Genomic DNA, 8,190 nt, shown 5'->3' on the forward strand with positions numbered 1-8,190 from the left:
CCTCCTGTCCGCTGCTCTTGGCGTCATTAGCGGTGAGAGGGGACTGCCAGTCCTCACGCCTTGTGACTTGGGAAGACGGCAGTTCTCAGGGGAGGCTTTAGAGCCAAAAATAGTCCCAGCCACCACTCAGACATTACAGCTGAGGTCACTGGGTGAGGGAAAGCCACCCGCTGCCACCAGCCACCAGCCACCTGAGGACCGTTGAAGGTGCAGGGACCCGATGTCCGTGGGCGTCCCGAGTCAGCTGGTCGGACCTGGAGCCGGGAACCTCAACTCTTGTAAAGTCTCTAAGGTCTCCTGCTTAGACCCTGCCCGCATACAGCTGGGGCTTCCCCTTCCCCCTGAAATGGCTCCAAAGCAGTCAGTGAGTGGGCAGCGAGCAGACCACACCCCCCTTGAGGTTAGGAGACAGCCAAAACGGAACCACGAGACGGCTGGAGAGGGCCCAGGGCGGGGCCTGGGAGCTGGAGTGTGGGACGGAGTGAGGAGAGGACCCGTGAGGCCCTGCCCGCTCCAGGCCCAGAGCAGCGCCTTCAGCTGCAAAATCAGAGCCCCTGGCCCGTGGTAACCCGTGGTCACGGGCTCCCAGGACACAGGCAGACAGTGGAGCCGGAGGGAGAGTCCCACAGAGCAGCCTCACGTGCTTTGGGCAGACGAGAGGCCCTCCAGCCAGCCCTCAGTAGCATGGGGGTGGGGAAAGCTACACAGGGAACCATGACCAGGTGTCAGGGAAGGCGGGGCCAGGCGAGGACTCTTCCACACTGTTGGGGGGTGGGCTTGGGCAGTTATACCCCCTAGTGTCAGCCCCAGCCCTGGCTGCGAATCAGTCCCCCCGAGTAGCTTCCGAAAATAAAAAATATGCCTGGGACCCCTCCTCTCCAAAGACCGGTGAAGGCAACCTTTTGCAATAGAATCTAGGGTGTCAGGCTTTTGCAAAGCTTTCGCAGGCAATGAACTCCAGAGTGCGCCCAAGGTTGAGAACCAGTGCCCCAGAGAGATTCTCTCACACGCGCACCAGAAGGCAAGCTGGCAACAGCTGCCCAGGGCACGGTCTGTCATTGCGAGAAGCGGGAAACAATCCTCATGGCCCTTAGCAAGAGGCGGGGGGAGCGAGCTGTGTCGTCCTGGCGGTGGGGGGTGGGGTGGGGGGGGGACGCGGAGCCACAGCCGTGCCCATCCACGGGGAAGAATCTCCTGGAATGTGGAGCCACAGAAGCCATTTGCGGAAGAGTGGGGGTGTGACATCTGTCGCCTTTCATGTAAAGTTTGAAAGTTTAAGAACACGCACGATGCATCGGTATATTGTTAGGGCTTACACGTACACACATATATATATTATGTACGCACACACGGGTCAGGCCGAAGGGACTCAAGGAGGACGCCAAACCCCAAATTCGGGGCCAGGGCTGTCTCTGGAGGCAGCAGGTAGGACGGCAGTGGCGGCTTCAGAGCCGCAGGAAGTGTCCACTCGGGTCTGCGGAGGGTCCGCAATGCACCTGCTATGTGCAAACACAGGCGTTTACCCCATCGTTGGCTTGTGTTTCTCACATATACGTTACGTATTTTGTATTGATAAGGCATTTTATCCCAAAACCAGAAAAACCCACACGTAAAACCCGGGGTGTTAGGGGGCATGCCCACTGGCCCAGAACGCAGCCCTGCACCTCCCTGAGGCAAACCTGCACCTCGGGGGCTGGTCCCGTCTCCCGCATCCCCAGCCATGGCCCCTCCACCCCCGCAGTCCTCACAGCAGTTCCGAGTCTACGCACGCACCACACGCACGTCGTGGGCCTCTGAGGAAGACTTCGCTGGGAGGAACGCGCTTTGCTTCTCTGCAGACGGTCGTGCAAAGTGCTGGAATGAATGCGTGTCTTGAGTCTTTCCAGCTCTAGCCTGCAGAGTGAGGAACCCTCGCTCTCCTTCCCTGGCTCCCTCTCCGCACTGACCCCCCAGATTTGCAAGATCATCCTTCTTCCACTCCCACTCCCTGCCCCCTGCCCCAAACTGGGCCCCATGGATCCAGACAACATTTTCCCACAAAAACTCAGACTGATGTGCCCTCGAGACTCTGGGTCCAAGGCAGTTGTTTGAGGAATATTGCTTGAGATCAGGGCAGGCGAAGAGCCCACCCGTGGCCCAGGAGACCCGGGGTCACAGGGAAGCCAGCTGATACAGGTCATCAGCTTCATTATTACTGTAGTTTTATCCCTGCTCCTTCGGGAAAGTGAGCCAGGTCAGCCTGCAATGAGACAATTGGCCACAGGAGGGCAGCGAGAGGCAAAAGTTTTGTTTGGAAAAAAAAAACAATAAGGTCACAAAATCCTGGGAAGAGAAAGACCAAGTTCCTCCACCCCCAGTCTGATGGTTCCTCGGCCACCATCAGCCGTGTCGCCGCCTTGATCTCCAGTTAATCCAAAGCCATGTGGCACCTTCTCATGGCCCACTAGCAAGAGTTGTTTCACCCCTTTTCTTCCAGGCAAAGTCTTTCCTGCTTCCTAAGCCACGTGGCAAAAGGGAGCACCCCAAAGCACCTGGTCCCGACTCTCGCCAAAACCTGGTGGTCCCAACCTGGCATGGCTGCCGCACCTGGGTTTAAACCCCAGCACCAATCCTCCTCTGCAGCCCCATTTCCGACTCCCACAATCAGTTACACCCGCCAGCATTCCCGCATTCATCCAGCTCTACTGGGCTAACATCGTGAGTCTGGGCAGGCGTGGCCCTATGGCGTGGAGCCAATCACCTCCAAGCTCTCACACAGATGCTGTAACCAGGGGGAGCTGCCTCCCAGTTACATCCTGGGTGGAAATCACTTCCATTCCCCTGTCTCAAAGCTTGGCCACAGCCATTTAACATATCCATGAAACCAGCTAAAGGTCATAGATGTGTTAAATGACCACACCAGAGGTTAGCTGCAAAGCTGTTGCTATGCAAAACAACTCTCAATGTTCCTGCTCCATGTGTCCCATCCCCCAGCTCAGACTGGTGGAGGTGAGAACATCCTATATATTTTTTTCCTAATATTTCCTGGACACCCTGGGTTCTGGACCCCATTACAAATCCCTATTTGGGGGCCCCCCTTGGCTGCACCCTGTTGCAATCCCTCCTTTCAGATATACAACCCCTTTATAATCATATAAAGGACAATGGATGAAGGTCTCATCTTCTTGTAACTACTTCCTGCTGGACATGGACATTGTCCTACCTACCCTTGGGTCAGGTGTACCCTGAAGGGGTGGGGGGAGGAGCACGGAGGGAGTCCTTCCTGTAAGGTTAAGGACCTCAAAGAATCCAGGTCAGTTGGCTGTCACCAGGAAGTTGCAGGCTCGATGTCCAAAGGCTGGCATTACTGGACCGTTGGCATCCTTGTCATATTCTGGAGGTGACACATTTGGCAAGACTTGGAAGCATAATTAAATCATAACCACTAAATGATGAAGGCAGGGACTTAGGTAAGGAATGGCTTAACTGGAGGAAGGTGTACAAGGCATGCTACACCTATCCAAAACCCTTGTGGCCTATTACACTTTACTGGGGCTGAGGGGAATATATTAGGATTTCCCTCCTTTCAGATTTCTGGGCCCTTTCTGTCCAAGCCATTAGGACAGAAAAGGGAAAATCAGTTCTAAAGTGAAGGCCACAGACCACCCAAACCCTTCATCAACCCAACCACTTAGTTTAACCAAACCATCGAGTCTCAGGGGGCGATGAAGATGGGCTCCTTAAGTGAGGCCTATCTTGCAACCAATCACCCAGGTAATGAGGTCATAGGCATACGCCCTATGAAAACAGAAGGAGGAACACACAGATTAATTCACACGACAATCCCCAGGCCAGTCTCTGTGCCTATGAGACTGTCTTTTGGGAAGACATCCAGTTGCAAGGCCCTTGCTGCAATGACATTTAACAATGGCAATTTGACAGGTCCTTTGTGTCTATAAATTGAACATCTTTGGTGATATTACAAACCCAGTTTCAACTTTCAAATGAAAAACAGACTTTCAAGACAATTAGCTGCACCCTTCTGATGTCTAATACTGAGCATTGTGATTTTCCCTGAACCACGATTTTTCTCCCTAAGATCACCCTCATTGTTATTAAAGGGACTACATTGAGTCTAGCTTTTAATTTTGACTGTTCATTTGCATAAACACACCAAGAGCAGCCTCGATCACTTATGATCTTTAAGTCCGCTTTGCTGGAACTCACAAAGGGAACCTTTAGATTGACTTCCTGGTCCACCCTTCGGGGCACAGAAGCAGAGCCACACATCCGCCATCTGGCTTCGCCTGTACCAGTTGTTTCACTCAAATCCTTGAGACTTCCATTGTGCCTACAGGTTCCTTTTTAGCCATTTTTTCAGGAAAGCAACCTTCATTCCTTCCCTGGAAAGACTGCCACAAACCACACAGCCAACCCAAGTACCAGGCTTTTTCTCGTGGGCTTTTGCTAGCTTTGTGAGTCAATCCCAGTTCCTCAGGGCTTTCTGGTAACGACCAGAACCCAGACATGCCTCTTTCTGGCATGACATTCCAGTCAAAGTCTTGGTTCACAAAACCACCATTGATGACTGGTCTCAATGGATTTATGCAAAGAAACCTTATGTCATCACTCACTCCTTCAGAATGCCAACCTCTGGAGGGATCAGGTAGGGAGAAAAACACAATGTGTGAAGGAAAATCCTTTTCCTTCTGATATCCTTTTATATACCTTCTTCATTTATATATCTTACATTTTCCCTTGTTCAGTTTCCTACAGAGTGGGAAGTTTTAACCTTCCCTGGAACCCTCAGTTTCCTTTTCAGAGAAGATACAAAACACATACAATTTGCTTTTCAGAGCAAAGTCCAAAACGCAGACAGAGCCCAGAAGAACAGTGCACTGTGGGTAGAGGCATTCTCGTGTACCGGTGCGTCCACTGGTGTCTCTGCGGAGACACACTCCTTTGCCTCAGGCTGAAACACTCATCGTGAGTGTTTCAATGTCCTTGCCACCCTTCCTGGGTCCCGGGTGGCAAGGACATTGTCCCCAGCCGGTTACAGGCGACTTTCCCTAGGTCTTCAGTTACAGAGGTTTTTTGATCAGAAACAGAACCAATGGGAGAAACTTGCTCCTTTCTCATGGAACCAGAAAACAAGTGGTTGAGGTTTCCTTTCCTGTAGGTTTAAAACTTTTACAACATTTACGCATATTTTTACCCATCCAGATTTAACCATCATTCACTTTTAATCCCTGTTCCTTTCCCACACTGGGAAGGACTATACTTAAACTCAGCACTTAAACTCAGCATCTGGCAGACAAAAGTCCCTAGCATTATAGGTACCTTCCAGTAAAAGTCCCTAGATTCGCAGGGACAACCTGCAGCTTTCTGAAGCTTAGACCTTGCAAACACCCTATAAATCAGATGGTCACCCTTGGACCCCAGCTCACGACCTTCAGAACCGGAGCCCTCCCTATCAGAACCAGTTGCACAGAGACCCTGACTGGTGCAGTTCCCACACAGCAGCAACACACAGCCCATAACCTGAAGAGAGCCCTTAGCCCACCACCTTGCCCAGTTCCAAGATGGCGGAGCCCTCACGTGACCCATCACCCAAGATGGCAGCGTCCATGCGCACTGGGTCACCCAAGATGGCGGCACCCATGCACAACCCATCTTCCCTGGTGGGGCACTCCTGTGGCTCATCCTCCATTTTACCCAAAATGGCGGCGCACCCACATGGCTTGCTGGGAGATCCCCAACATACATGCAGGCTCGGCTTACAGAGCCTGGGGGTTTGCTTGCTCCCCAAACCCGAGTACAGGTTCCCTTAGTGCCACCTGGACTCCCCGAAACTGTACGTGAGCAGACAGGGGCAACCTGGAAGCCGCACGCTAACCAAACCATTACCCTCACCTCCATTATTCCCCAACCGTGTTCAGAAACAAGTTTTCAACCAAACCATTTCACTTCTCTGCTCTGTTCCCCGTTCCGTTTCCTTTTCACCTTTCCGGGCGTGGTTAGGCGGCCGATGCCCTCAGGAGGAGTGCAGAGAACTTCTCAGAGATTGGGAAAACTCCGAAGTCTCCCTCTCCCCCGACAGAGGGGGTCGGTCTGCCACGGGCAATTACTGCCCCACGTTGGGTGCCAAACACTGTTACAGAACAGACGGGGGTGGGGGCGGTGACCGATACACTATTACCGAATGGACCCACCCTGTGCTCCGGGGACCCCCTCCCACTAGGTTCGCCTTGCCCGCCGCCAGGGAAAGACTTCTCTCAATGCCAGAGACTGGTGAAAAGGAAAGGGATTATTTATTCAAAGAAATATACAGACTTGGGGTAATGACTTAATGTCTTCATTAAAATCCTAAAGTCCTTTAGGACACCCACAAACACACACAGTCCTTCCCTCTCCCCCTGCCCAGTCCGGGGTACCGTGTCTCAGGAAAAGAAGTAGAAGTCCGTGGCTCAGGCAGCCCCTCGGTTCCGGCACCGTCAGCCGTGTCCCCGCCGTGATCTCCAGTTAATCCAAAGCCATGTGGCACCTTCTCATGGCCCACCAGTAGGGGTCCTTTCACCCCTTTTCCTCCAGGCAAAGTCTCTCCTGTTTCCTAAGCCACGTGGCAAAAGGGAGCACCCCAAAGCTGCATAGTCCCCTGCCATGGCCGCCGCACCTGGGTTTAAACCCCAGCGCCAATCCTCCTCTGCAGCCCCATTCCCGACTCCTCCCACAATCAGTTACACCTGCCAGCATTCCCCCATTCATCCAGCTCTACTGGGCTGCCATAATGAGTCTGGGCAGGCATGGCCCTGTGGCGTGGAGCCAATCATCTCCAAGCTCTCATGAAGAGGCTGTAATCAGGGGAGTTGCCTCCCAGTTACATCCTGGGTGGAAGTCACTTCCATCCCTCTGGCTCAAAGCATGGCTACTGCCATTTAACATATCTATAAAACCAGTTAAAGGTCATAGATGTGTTAATTGACCACGCCAGAGGTTAGCTGCAAAGCTGCTGCTATGCAGAACAACTCTCAATGTTCCTGCTCCATGTGTCCCTTCCCCCAGCTCAGACTGGTGGAGGTGAGGACATCCTATATATACATATATTTTTTCTAATGTTTCCTGGACACCCTGTGTTCTGGACCCCATTACAAATCCCTATTTGGGACCCTCCTTGGCTGCTCCCTGTTACAAGACTGCATGCCAGAGAGCGAAGCCATGAGCCCCCGGCCAATGAGACAGAACTGGAATCTGAAGACTGACTCCCCCTGCCCACGAGAGCTCCAGCCCTGAGCCGGGCCTGGCCAGGCAGAGCGAGGGGTGGTGGTCCATAACCTCCATCCTTCTGAGTTCATGGGCTGTGGGGTCCTCAGGGCGGCTCATGGAGCACCACCCCAACCTAACAGTAGAGTCAGGACGGAGAGACAGACCCACACAGGAGTCGATGGGAGAGCAGGTTGTTGCAAGGCGGGCTGCCCTGCAGTAGCCCCTAAAAGGTGGCAGAACCAGCAGAAATGAGAACTGGGCAGGCACTGTTTCCCAGCTGTGGATGGAGGGCCGGGCGGGGCGGCCTGGTGGCGAGGGAGAGGAGGGCTGGCGCAGTGGGCGATGACTCGGGCCAGGCGAGGCTCAGACTGCAGACAGCCGGAAGCAGGCAGAGGACCTGGGCCCTGGCAGCGGGTCTGGGGGTTGAGCTGGGGGAGGGACCCAGGCCTGGCAAAGGCTTGGCAATGGGAGGTGAGCGAGATGGGGAGGGGGCTGCAGGGACCCCCAGGCTGGGGAGCTCCCCAGCACTCAGCAGAACCCTGCAAGGAAGGGTCCTGGACATTGTCTGTGGAATCGGATCCAACGCTTTAGGGGGTTGTGCTCGGCTCCTTACCAGGCCAGGGATCACAGGTGAGCACAGGGGCTGGTCTGGGAGGAGACCAGCAGTCAGGGGGCAGACGAGACCAGAGAGGACCCAGATGTTGCTCCCCAGACCCCCCACCTGCCTGCACATAGCACAGAGGAGGGTCTGCTGAGCCTCTCGCTCGCGCCTGCCCTGCTCGTCCCGTGGACCCCCTCAGCCCACCCCTGCCTGGGCCTCTGGCCCCGGGGCCCCTCAGCCTCGGTTCCCTTTCCGACCTGGACAGGGAGGACCAGATGTTTTCCCGCCCCCCTCCCCCACCTCCCCAGTGTGACAGCCAGGAGTGGACAGAACAGGCCGACCCAGGC

The sequence above is a fragment of the Phyllostomus hastatus genome, unplaced genomic scaffold (genome assembly GCF_019186645.2).
Source record: "Phyllostomus hastatus isolate PE091 unplaced genomic scaffold, TTU_PhHast_1.1 phas_scaffold_345, whole genome shotgun sequence".
Lineage (NCBI taxonomy): Eukaryota > Metazoa > Chordata > Mammalia > Chiroptera > Phyllostomidae > Phyllostomus > Phyllostomus hastatus.